Here is a 13,168-nt window from a genome sequence, read left to right as displayed (position 1 = left end):
GTATTGGAATATTTTGCTATAGGACTGCTACAGCCAAGCCTACCTTCTCTGCAAAATGAGTCTGCCTCTGTCGTTTTTGCCGGTCAGTTCCGGATTTCACAGAGCGGTGACGTCACACGCCATTCTGCTTCACACAGCAGCAACACACTGTTCAGCTGCACTGTCTCCCAGACTGCCAGGACTTGCAAGTTCCTAATTCCTGCGGACCCTCTAATAATTTCTCAAGTAAGACCTGCTCTTAACATTCACTCTCCTGTGACTCAAATCATATATGCGCATACCTGACTCTTGTTTATCATATATATATATGCAATTGCTAAATCGATCTGAGCCAACTTTAACTAGCTATCTTAATAATGCTCACAAAAGTTAGTTACGTATTATTTAGCTTTTTGCCTGATCTCTTTTTATTGCCAGTACTGCTGAAATTCCAAACTAGTTTGTAAATATATTTTTCTATGTATCCATACTGGGGTTTCTATGTGTTACACTGCTGCAATTGTTTAGTTTTACTCACAGGTGGCAGCTGTAGTGTAATCACCATTAACCCCTGCTAATAACTGAACTATGATGTCTGGGATTATCTTTTACTCTGATAGTAATTAATGATAATTCCCAGTATTCTTTGAACAACACACATACTATTTTAAGTTTTTTCCTTTTAACTCAGCAGTTGAGGTTCTTGAAAATAAATTCCTTGCCTTACACGATACGGCAAGACATAAATCCTGACAAGGAGATAACTTGCTAGATAACGTTTTCTTTTGCCAACTGTTAATTTACTTAGGGCTAGATTACAAGTGAGGCAAAAATGGTTTTGTGCTAGCACAATCACGATTTTGTGAGCCATTTTAATTTCGCTGATATTACAAGTGGAGTGAAATCGAGATCCTTCTCGCAATCTCAAAGCTGTGGTTTACTGTTTTCCGAAAAATAAAAAGTCGCACAAAACATTTAAAAAATACATTACAAAGCACTTTCTAATAAAAATTATTTAAAAATATATTGCACAAAAAAGTTACTAGGGCTGAAAGATATGAGATCTCGGGTGTTAGAAACAAAAAGGCAGGCCAATCGCTGTAACATTGAGACACATACATATACATTGCTAAAGATGTATTTGTGTTTGTTATCATAAAGAAATCAAAAGTAGATTATGGCCAGCACAAAACTTATTTCCAGCAAAATTACTCCACATACTGTGTCATAGAAAGGAGAGACAAGTCCAAAAATGTTCAAATTTCAAATTGTTTTTATATATATAGAAAAGCCAGAGACAACTGACAGTTAGCTAATACAAATATATAGGAGCAAAGACTTAGTGCAAATAATGGGGTACCCCAAGGCCTAATATCACATGTTATGTATACATAGAAAACTTGTAATCAATTTGGCATATCAAGGGTGTACAAAAACTTGAATACAGCTCCACAAGAGCAGCCGATGGAGACAAATTAATTCAATGTCCCTCATGTAGCAGTATAATTATTACCATCTTATAGACCATTGCCAGATAGTCCCAGTCCCAAACAAAGTGACTTTGATCAGTCACTGAGTTAACACAGTTACAATTTGTCTCACCAGACTTGCGACCAGCTTCCTCCAGTGTTAACCTGCGATTACTTGCCCAGTTACACGTGTTAGATCCTTGTGCTGCAGTCGGCTCACCTGCCGTCAACCTTCTAGTTGGGTACTGCACACTGATCACTTATGTCGTCGACTTTTCACAGCATTCACCAAGCGCCTTGGATGCCGTCAGTATATTTTCAGTACTTGGGTGGGACTTCTTTCTTTATCGGTTGTATCCAGTGATTAGTATTTCCCATCAAAATTTGCAACAAAGTAGCATTGCTCCAAAAATCAAGATGCTACCGCCCGCATTGAATTTTCAGTGGGCGTAGCAATTGCTTCACGCAACGTACGTTTCACCTGTTAGTATTCAGGCTTTCTCAAGCGTCAGGACCTAGTACTGCCTTTTATTCAGGGTGAAATTTTCTTATTGGTGAAATTGGTAAACACAAACTGTCAGTGCTCTCTGTGCTTAGAAATGAACTCGAATCAAGGCTTTGCATAACAAGAAATGGGAATTATTAGTGACTGACTGACCATTTAAATTTAATCTCTGACCTTTCACTTATTTTCAATGCATTTGCGCTACAGTGGAGTGCTAAACATAATCAGCATAAAGCATGAAACATAAATAAACCAAATAGTTCTTTAAAGAAAAATTATTTTTTAAAATAAAAATAAAAAATGAAAAATAAAAATAAAAAATATATAAAGTAAAAATTAAAAATTAATAATATAAAGTGATGAATGAAAATTTGGAGAGACTGTACCTATAAAGTATTGATTAGTTTTTATCCTTAATCATTGAGGAATGGTGCATAGTTTATCTCTTCATTGAGTCCCATTGGCTGTAGGGAATTCAAATTAAAAATCCATTTACATTCGGCTTTCAACAAACGATTATCAATATCACCACCTCTAGATTTTAAATTAATCAACTCCAAGCCCATCCATCTAAAAGTTGCATCACTACTATTATGGCACTCCGCAAAATGTCTAGCTACTCCACTTGTTTTGATCCTTTCTTTCAAAATGTCCCTACGGTGTTCCTTAATTCTTTAATGTAGCTCTCTATACGTTTTTCTGATATAAAATTTTGGACAAGAGCAGGACACAAGATAGACAACCCCCTCACTTTTACATGTAATGTGTCCCTTAATTCTGAAGGTTTTACCCTCAGTGTTAGAGACTTTATTTCCTTTCATCATAAATTTGCATATAATGCATCTACCGCATGTGAATGAGCCACTACTCTGTTTTCTTTTACTCAACCAATTTTGTTGCCTACTTATTTGAGGATTAACGAAATGACTATGGACTAATTTGTCTTTCAAAGAAGGTGCCCTACAGGCTGTTAAAGATGGACTAGCTCCTACAATTTTTCTTACTTCATTATCAATAGTCAATACTTTCCAATGTTTACTTAGGATAGACCTAATGTCTAGCCACTTGTCATTGTAAGTAGAAATAAATCTTACAATGTTTTCTTTTTGTTTGGTACTTCCATACAGTAGCTGTTCTCTTGGTGTCTTGTAGGCTTGCTGGAATCCCTTATTAATACTGTTGGTAGAGTAGCCACGTTTTTGAAATGTCACTTTTTGATCGTAGGCATGCTCTCTAAATTTGGCTATAGTTGAACAATTTCTTCGATGCCTTAAAAACTGGCCAATAGGGATAGAATTAATTTGAGATGGTGGATGATGGCTATCTGCCTGTAATAAGGTGTTAGCTGCTGTGGGCTTCCTATATGACTCAGTAACTAATTGATCATTCATTTTAGTAATTTGTAAATCTAGAAAAGTCAATTCACTGTCACTATATGAATATGTAAATTTTAGGTTCCATTCATTCTGGTTCAAGTTAACCATAAATTCATGTAATTCATCAATAAAAGTTCTGACAAAGCTGCAAGTAGTACTGCAGGTTCATGAGACCACAGCTTCACTATAGTCTTCTTCACCTCTTAGGAAGGAAATGTCAATCTTCTGCTTGTGCGTAATTAGCTGTGTATGGGCAGGGATCGGGATTGCACGTGATGGCTGCCTAACTGAGGAGAGCTTGGGTGGACAGGGGCAAATATGTATGCCCGTGTCCCCCCTTGCTTGATAAATCGAGCCCTATGTATCCATAATCATATGAGTAAGAATATCTGTTTTGTCTTAGGGCTTGATAGTAAGTGAAACTGTAATAATGAGTAATGTTTGATTTGAAATTATGTGAGACAATGAGAAGAAGAGAAGGATTAACAAAGGATTAATAAAATGATGATATATTATAAGTTAGTATTAGAAACCAGGCCATGAACAGATGCAAGAAGTTGAAGTCTGAAGACTCACCAGAAACACAGCCCCACAAGCTCCATACGGAGCTTGATAAATGGGCCTCTATGGATTGTTTCAAAGTAGCAATTAATGGGAAAAAAAATCCAGATTAATAGTGGTGGGCTAATTTTTTTTTCCGTTCGAGAGCTAACTACACTCAAAGTGAAAATTTAGCACTCACATTACAAACTGAGGGCTATCCGTATATATATATATATATATATATATATACTATATATTGGAGCCCTTTCCAGTCAAACACTTTGCCATACTCCATTTTTAACCCTTTTAAAACCCTTTTTAACAATATTATAATGATATTTTTATTAAAATGTCTATAGATGAGTGTAATAGTTTATTTTAATACTAGTCCTAAAGCCCGTGTACACGGGCCATTTTTTGCAGTACAGCGGTCCCACCCCTTGCTCTCTCTCTATATCCCCTCTCTTTTACTCTCTCTTTCTCCCCTCTCTTTTGCTCTCTCTCTCTCCCCCCTCTCTTTTGCTCTCTCTCCCCCCTCTGTTTTGCTGTCTCTCTCCCTCTTTTGTTGTCTTTCTCCCTCTTTTTGCTGTGTCTTTCCCTCTCTTTTGCTCGCTCTCCCCGCTCTCTTTTGCTCTCTCTCCCCATCTTTTGCTCTCTCTTTCTCCCCTCTCTTTTGCTCTCTCTCTCCTCTCTTTTGCTGTCTCTCTCCCTATTTTGCTGTCTCTCTCCCTCTTTTGCTCTCTCTCTCCCTCTCTTTTGCTCTCTCTCTCCCACCTCTCTTTTGCACTCTCTCCCTCTCTCCCTTTTGCGCTTCCCCCCCCCCTCTCTTTTGTGCTCTCTCCCCCTCTCTTTTGTGCTCTCTTTCTCCCCTCTCTTTTGCTCTCTCCCCCCCTCTCTTTTGCTCTCTCTTTCTCCCCTCTCTTTTCCCCCTCTCTTTTGCTCTCTCTCTCTTTTGCTCTCTCTTTCCCCCATTTTTTTGCTCTCTCTCCCCCCCTCTCTTTTGCTGTCTCTCTCCCTCTTTTGTTTTCTTTATCCCTATTTTGCTGTCTCTCTCCCTCTTTTGCTCTCTCTCTCCCTCTCTTTTGCTCTCTCTCTCCCCCCTCTCTTTTGTGCTCTCTCCCCCTCTCCCTTTTGCGCTCTCTCCCCCTCTCTTTTGTGCTCCCTCCCCCTCTCATTTGCTCTCTCTTTCTCCCCTCTCTTTTGCTCTCTCTCTCCCCCCTCTCTTTTGCTTTCTCTTTCTCCCCTCTCTTTTCCCCCTCTCTTTTGCTCTCTCTCTCTCCCCCTCTCTTTTGCTCTCTCTCTCCCCCCTCTCTTTTGCTGTCTCTCTTCCTCTTTTGTTGTCTTTCTCCCTCTTTTGCTGTCTCTCTCCCTCTCTTTTGCTCGCTCTCCCTGCTCTCTTTTGCTCTCTCTCCCCCCCCCCTCTTTTGCTCTCTCTTTCTCCCCTCTCTTTTGCTCTCTCTCTCCCCTTCCTCTCTTTTGCTGTCTCTCTCCATATTTTGCTCTATCTCTCCCCCCTCTCTTTTGCTCTCTCTCTCCCCCTCTCCCTTTTGCGCTCTCTCCCCCCTCTCTTTTGCGCTCTCTCTCCCCTCTCTTTTGCGCTCTCTCCCCCCCTCTCTTTTGCGCTCTCTCCCCCCCCTCTCTTTTGTGCTCTCTCCCCCCTCTCTTTTGTGCTCTCTCCACCCTCTCTTTTGTGCTCTATCCACCCTCTCTTTTGTGCACTCTCCCCCCTCTCTTTTGTGCACTCTCCCCCTCTCTTTTGTGCACTCTCCCCCCTCTCTTTTGTGCTCTCTCCCCCCCTCTCTTTTGTGCTCTCTCCCCCTCTCTTTTGTGCTATCTCCCCCCTCTCTTTTGTGCTATCTCCCCCCTCTTTTGTGCTATCTCCCCCCTCTCCTTTGCTCACTCTCCCCAATCTCTTTTGCTCACTCTCCCCCGTCTCTTTATCCCCCTCTTCTGCTCTCACTATCCCCTTCTTTTTAGAGCTCTCTGTCTTACTCACTGTGCACAGCCACACACCTGGCACCTGGACCCGCCTAGCCCCATCCGCTTCATGCTCGGCCCCGTCTGGCCCCGCCCATGTCACGACCAGACCCGCCCGATCACGCCCACACCATACCTGGGCCACACCCACACCACGCCCACTCCACCACACGCGATGCCGGGGGAAGACAGTTAGAAGGCCAGGTGTGTTTGTCCTCGTGCGCAGTCTCTACTGCGCATGACAGCTTCAGACAAACACACTTGGCCTTTTATAATATAGGATGTTTTCTATGTGTTTTGTGAAATATTTTTTTATTAACCCTTACACTTTACTTCAGGTCTCAAGTCTTAGTAAATATTCTAGCTCTTTCGTTTAAACGCAATCTATATATTTTCAACTTGTAATATAAGTGCTATTTAACAAGGCCGCAATATCCATTGAAAGTAAAGATTGCTCTAAAGCCATGTCAGCTGCACTAACCCTCTCTGGTTAATGGGATTTACTATGGATTTTTAATATTACGTTGTGTACTAACGTTAGTGGGGTCAGGCGATATTGCATCCCACACTATCATTAGCACGACACTTGTAATTCCTCTTTTCACCTAGTCTACCCTTTTCTTAGCGGAAGGGCTTTCAACACATTTCAATATTTTTTAATAAAATATGTACTGTTGTATGACTTTAATAAAACATGGTATTACATCATTTAATAACAATAAATGTATGGCTTAGCTGTAATGATACAAACCGTCCTTGCGTAAAGTATAATGAGTTATTATAAACAGAGCATATTTACAGATTAATTACTTTGTTATAACAGAGAAACATGCCTGAAGCTTTGTATGTTGCATTTATATAGATTCTGTATCATTTTTTTCTTCTTTATTTAACTAGGCTTTGATGTTCTTACAAACTCTCAGACTTTAGCTTTAATGACATAAACATGATTTTTTTTATAATACTTCAATATAAAATGCATTTGGTTTTCATTGTCTCACTTTGACAGTCATCCTTTTTAGATCACTAAACATGTTTTTTTTTTCTTTACTTGGGGCTCTTTCTTTTAAATAGTTTTAAGAACATTGCTATTTCTTCAACAATGAACCAATTGTCTTTTGGCTAATTGATAACATGCAAAATACGAAACAACCCTACATTTGTTTTGAACATTATTTATGTGTTTAATTTATAAACCTATCTGTATCAAGATGTTTTGTTTTGTCACATATGGCTATTTATTCATTTTACATAATTAAAATGTTTTCTTTATACCCATCATCATTCTTTGCTAGCTATTTTGAAACATTTGTTACACAAATCTCGACATATGGTATAATATAAAAATATCATTTGTAATATTAGTGCAGTGGAAAACAACCTTGGGTATAACAAAATTGTTTTGTTAAATATTCACCTCAATTATTAAAAACAAAAGTCAGCTAATCTTGTAAAATTAATAACATGGTGTAACCAGCTGTCAAATCTTTCAATAATTATCTTTACTAACAAATGCTATTTATACAAATATTATCACCCACCACTACGGCTATTTTAAATGCCAACCCTTTGAATACCTGTCCAGAAATTCTTACTGTATGTTTATTTATCTCAAGCACAAACAAGATGTAGATGTAGTTTAGTTGGTGAAAAGGGGTGACAGTATGAGCTGGATTTATCAAGACTTCTTCTCCCCTTTGACTGCAGGTTCATGAGACCACAGCTTCACTATAGTCTTCTTCACCTCTTAGGAAGGAAATGTCAATCTTCTGCTTGTGCGTAATTAGCTGTGTATGGGCAGGGATCGGGATTGCACGTGATGGCTGCCTAACTGAGGAGAGCTTGGGTGGACAGGGGCAAATATGTATGCCCGTGTCCCCCCTTGCTTGATAAATCGAGCCCTATGTATCCATAATCATATGAGTAAGAATATCTGTTTTGTCTTAGGGCTTGATAGTAAGTGAAACTGTAATAATGAGTAATGTTTGATTTGAAATTATGTGAGACAATGAGAAGAAGAGAAGGATTAACAAAGGATTAATAAAATGATGATATATTATAAGTTAGTATTAGAAACCAGGCCATGAACAGATGCAAGAAGTTGAATGGTAAAGGAAGATAAGGAAGGTGTTTTTTTGTTGTTGTATATTCCTGTGTTTTTGAAAAGTTCTTATATTTCTCGGTACATTTAGAATTATATAATGTTATTATTATTTAAGATTGAGAAGGATGTATATTTTTAAGATGACACTATTCTATGGTTTATGTCTTATAAATGTTGTATTAATAGTCTCTTAATGAAATAGTGAACAGTAGAATATGCACCATATTGATTTTTTTAAATTAGTATGGAGTAAATTATCAAGTAAAATAACCTAGCTCATGATTTCATATTGAAGCAATAATATATTGTTTTTACGGGTCCTTTTATATGTGTGCATATTGAGATGTTAAGAGCTAGTATGTAGAAATATTAGCATGTGGATCTGTTGACACATGCTTGATTAATAAATGAATTAATCAATAACTTGATTGGCCATGGTAGTTATGTGATCTCATGATGACATGACGAGTAGCTGATGCAGCAATCAGGGGGTATGAAAAAAACGGTTGGGTTATTTAATAAGTCTCCTGGTATATGGTGCATGAACAATTCCTCTTGAGAAAGACTGCCCGAGGAGCAGGTGAAACGCATAGAGGCAGTGCAGGAGACTTTGTAACACATTTTTTATCACTTTTAATATTGAACTGCCTGTATTACCACAGTGGATGTTGACTGTGGATGGATGTATATACGGTGATTCATCTTGTTCCTTATGACATCAAGAATGTGGAGAGAGATCCCTCTGGTTTAGTGATGTGCTGATGTGATATTTATATCTAGTAAGTGCAACTTTTACTTTTGTGTATATCTTCATAATACAATGTTCTTAGGTAAGGAGGCTATTTAAGGAAGTAGTGGTGCACATGTGTGCACGCACCAATTCTTAAGGAGATCATCCTTATACTACTATGAACTTTTGGCTTATGCCACACTCCCTCTGTAGAGCAATGCCTGTAAATAAAAAAGCATATAGAAGAAGTTAGAAAATAAAATAAATAAATATCATAGGTCACAAATGTGACAGTTTTACTGTGATAGTTTTACTGTATTTGTTGTTTCCATATGTTGTTCATGTATTATGCTTCACAGTATATTATTATTGATTTAAAAAAAAAAAAAAAATCACAATTTTAAATCCCTTTGAAGCTATGTAGCTGGAATAACAAGTAATTGGGAAGCATTAGGGGCAAGACGTTTTCCAGTATAATATCTTTAAATACCACTACTAAAATGGGTACTGCTACCCATGAACAACAACATCAGCACAGTGTTTGTGGTGTGTTTGGGTAGTGTTTATGTGGTGTATGTGTACTGTTTATGTGGTGTATGTGTACTGTTTATGTTGTGTTTGTGTAGTGTTTATGTGGTGTATGTGTACTGTTTATGTGGTGTATGTGTAGTGTTTATGTGGTGTATGTGTACTGTTTATGTTGTGTATGTGTAGTGTTTATGTGGTGTATGTGTACTGTTTATGTTGTGTATGTGTAGTGTATGTATGTGTTGTTTGTGCATCCTGATTCTTACACATTATCTCACATTCTGACTCTATCTCTCTCATTCTCTCTTAATCACTCCCCCCCTCACTCACTCACCTTTCCCCACCTTGACTTACTCTATTACTCTCACACTCACTCTAACATTAACTCTTTCTTACACTCACACCCACCCTCTCACTTATCCTCACTGACTCATACATACAGTGTAAAAGCATGCAAACACTTTAGAATTATCTGGATTTCTGCATAATTTAGTCATACAATTGGATCTGTTCTTCAACTAAGTTACAGCCATGGAGGAACAGAGTCTGTTAGAACAATTTACAGTGAAACATTTTCATATTTTTATTGAACACAATGTGTAAACATTCGCAGTGTACAGTAAAAAAAAACTATGGCCTAGATTTAGAGTTGGGCGGTAGCCGTCAAAACCAGTGTTAGAGGCTCCTAACGCTGGTTTTGGGCTACTGCCGGTATTTAGAGTCAGTCATTAAAGGGTCTAACGCTCACTTTCCAGCCGCGACTTTTCCATACCGCAGATCCCCTTACGTCAATTGCGTATCCTATCTTTTCAATGGGATCTTTCTAACGCCGGTATTTAGAGTCGTGGCTGAAGTGAGCGTTAGAAATCTAACGACAAAACTCCAGCCGCAGAAAAAAGTCAGTAGTTAAGAGCTTTCTGGGCTAACGCCGGTTTATAAAGCTCATAACTACTGTGCTCTAAAGTACACTAACACTCATAAACTACCTATGTACCCCTAAACCGAGGTCCCCCCACATCGCCGCCAGTCGATTAAATTTTTTTAACCCCTAATCTGCCGACCGCCACCTACGTTATACTTCTGTACCCCTAATCTGCTGCCCCTATATTTATTAACCCCTAACCTGCCCCCCACAACGTCGCCGCCAGCTACCTACAATAATTAACCCCTAATCTGCCGACCGCAAAGCGCCGCCACTTACGTTATCCTTATGTGCCCCTAATCTGCTGCCCCTAACACCGCCGACCCCTATATTATATTTATTATCCCCTAATATCCCCTAATTATATTTATTATCCGCCTCCACCTGCCTACACTTATTAACCCCTAATCTGCCGAGTGGACCGCACCGCTACTATAATAAAGTTATTAACCCCTAATCCGCCTCACTCCCGCCTCAATAACCCTATAATAAATAGTATTAACCGTTAATCTGGCCTCCCTAACATCGCCGACACCTAACTTCAAGTATTAACCCCTAATCTGCCGATCGGAGCTCACCGCTACTCTAATAAATTTTTTAACCCCTAAAGCTAAGTCTAACTCTAACACTAACACCCCCTAAGTTAAATATAATTTTTATCTAACTAAATAAATTAACTCTTATTAAATAAATTATTCCTATTTAAAGCTAAATACTTAACTGTAAAATAAACCCTAATATAGCTACAATATAAATTATAATTATATTATAGCTATTTTAGGATTAATATTTATTTTACAGGCAACTTTGTATTTATTTTAACCAGGTACAATAGCTATTAAATAGTTAATAACTATTTAATAGCTAAAATAGTTAAAATAATTACAAAATTACCTGTAAAATAAATCCTAACCTAAGTTACAATTAAACCTTACACTACACTATCAATAAATTAATTAAATACAATACCTACAATTATCTACAATTAAACCTAAAACTACACTATCAATAAATTAATTAAATACAATACCTACAATTATCTATAATTAAACCTAACACTACACTATCAATAAATTAATTAAAAACAATACCTACAAATAAATACAATGAAATAAACTAACTAATGTACAAAAAATAAAAAAGAACTAAGTTACAAAAAATAAAAAAATATTTACAAACATTAGAAAAATATTACAACAATTTTAAACTAATTACACCTACTCTAAGCCCCCTAATAAAATAACAAAGCCCCCCAAAATAAAAAAAATGCCCTACCCTATTCTAAAATAACAAAGTTCAAAGCTCTTTTACCTTACCAGCCCTGAAAAGGGCCCTTTGCGGGGCATGCCCCAAAGAATTCAGCTCTTTTGCCTGTAAAAAAAACACATACAATACCCCCCCCAACATTACAACCCACCACCAACATACCCCTAATCTAACCCAAACTCCCTTTAAATAAACCTAACACTAAGCCCCTGAAGATCTCCCTACCTTGTCTTCACCTCACCGGGTCCCGATCTGTCCAGAAGAGGGTCCGAAGTCTTGATCCAAGCCCAAGACTTTGTTATTTTATTAGGGGGCTTAGAGTAGGTGTAATTAGTTTAAAATTGTTGTAATATTTTTCTTATGTTTGTAAATATTTTTTTTATTTTTTGTACTTTAGTTAGTTTATTTCATTGTATTTATTTGTAGATATTGTATTTAATTAATTTATTGATAGTGTAGTGTTAGGTTTAATTGTAGATAATTGTAGGTATTTTATGTAATTAATTTATTGATAGTGTAACATAGAAACATAGATATTGACGGCAGATAAGAGCCATAGGCCCAGCAAGTCTGCCCCACCTTACCTAACAGTATAAACTTATCTAGTTCGTAGGATAGCCCTATGCTTGTCCCATGCATTTTTAAAGTCCCCCACAGTGTTTGTTGCTACTACCTCTTGAGGAAGTTTATTCCATAAATCAATCACTCTTTCTGTAAAGAAGTGCTTCCTCAAATTGTAGTGTTAGGTTTAATTGTAACTTAGGTTAGGATTTATTTTACAGGTAATTTTGTAATTATTTTAACTATTTTAGCTATTAAATAGTTCTTAACTATTTAATAGCTATTGTACCTGGTTAAAATAATTACAAAGTTGCCTGTAAAATAAATATTAATCCTAAAATAGCTACAATATAATTATAATTTATATTGTAGCTATATTAGGGTTTATTTTACAGGTAAGTATTTAGCTTTAAATAGGAATAATTTATTTAATAAGAGTTAATTTATTTCGTTAGATTTAAATTATATTTAACTTAGGGGGGTGTTAGTGTTAGGGTTAGACTTAGCTTTAGGGGTTAATCCATTTATTACAGTAGCGGCGAGATTCGGTCGGCAGATTAGGGGTTAATAATTTAAGTTAGGTGACGGCGATGTTAGGGAGGGCAAATTAGGGGTTAATACTATTTATTATAGGGTTATTGAGGCGGGAGTGAGGCGGATTAGGGGTTAATAACTTTATTATAGTAGCGGTGTGGTTCGGTCGGCAGATTAGGGGTTAATAAGTGTAGGTAGGTGGAGGCGACGTTGGGGGCGGCAGATTAGGGGTTAATAAATATAATATAGGGGTTGGCGGTGTTAGGGGCAGCAGATTAGGGGTACATAGAGATAATGTAGGTTGTGGCGGAGAACGGAGCGGCAGATTAGGGGTTAAAAATAATATGCAGGGGTTAGTGATAGCGGGGGCGGCAGATTAGGGGTTAATAAGTGTAAGGTTAGGGGTGTTTAGACTCGGGGTACATGTTAGGGTGTTAGGTGCAGACGTAGGAAGTGTTTCCAAATAGAAAACATTGTTTTCTATGGGGGAATCGTGCACGAGCACGTTTTTGAAGCTGGCCGCGTACGTAAGCACCGCTGGTATCGAGAGTTGAAGTTGCGGTAAATATGCTATACATTCCTTTTTTGGAGCCTAACGCAGCCATTCTGTGAACTCTAAATACCAGCGGTATTTAAAAGGTGCGGCCAGAAAAAAGCCAGCGTAGCTAACGCAC

This window comes from Bombina bombina, chromosome 5, assembly GCF_027579735.1.
Source record: "Bombina bombina isolate aBomBom1 chromosome 5, aBomBom1.pri, whole genome shotgun sequence".
NCBI lineage: Eukaryota > Metazoa > Chordata > Amphibia > Anura > Bombinatoridae > Bombina > Bombina bombina.
This window is presented reverse-complemented; position numbering follows the sequence as displayed.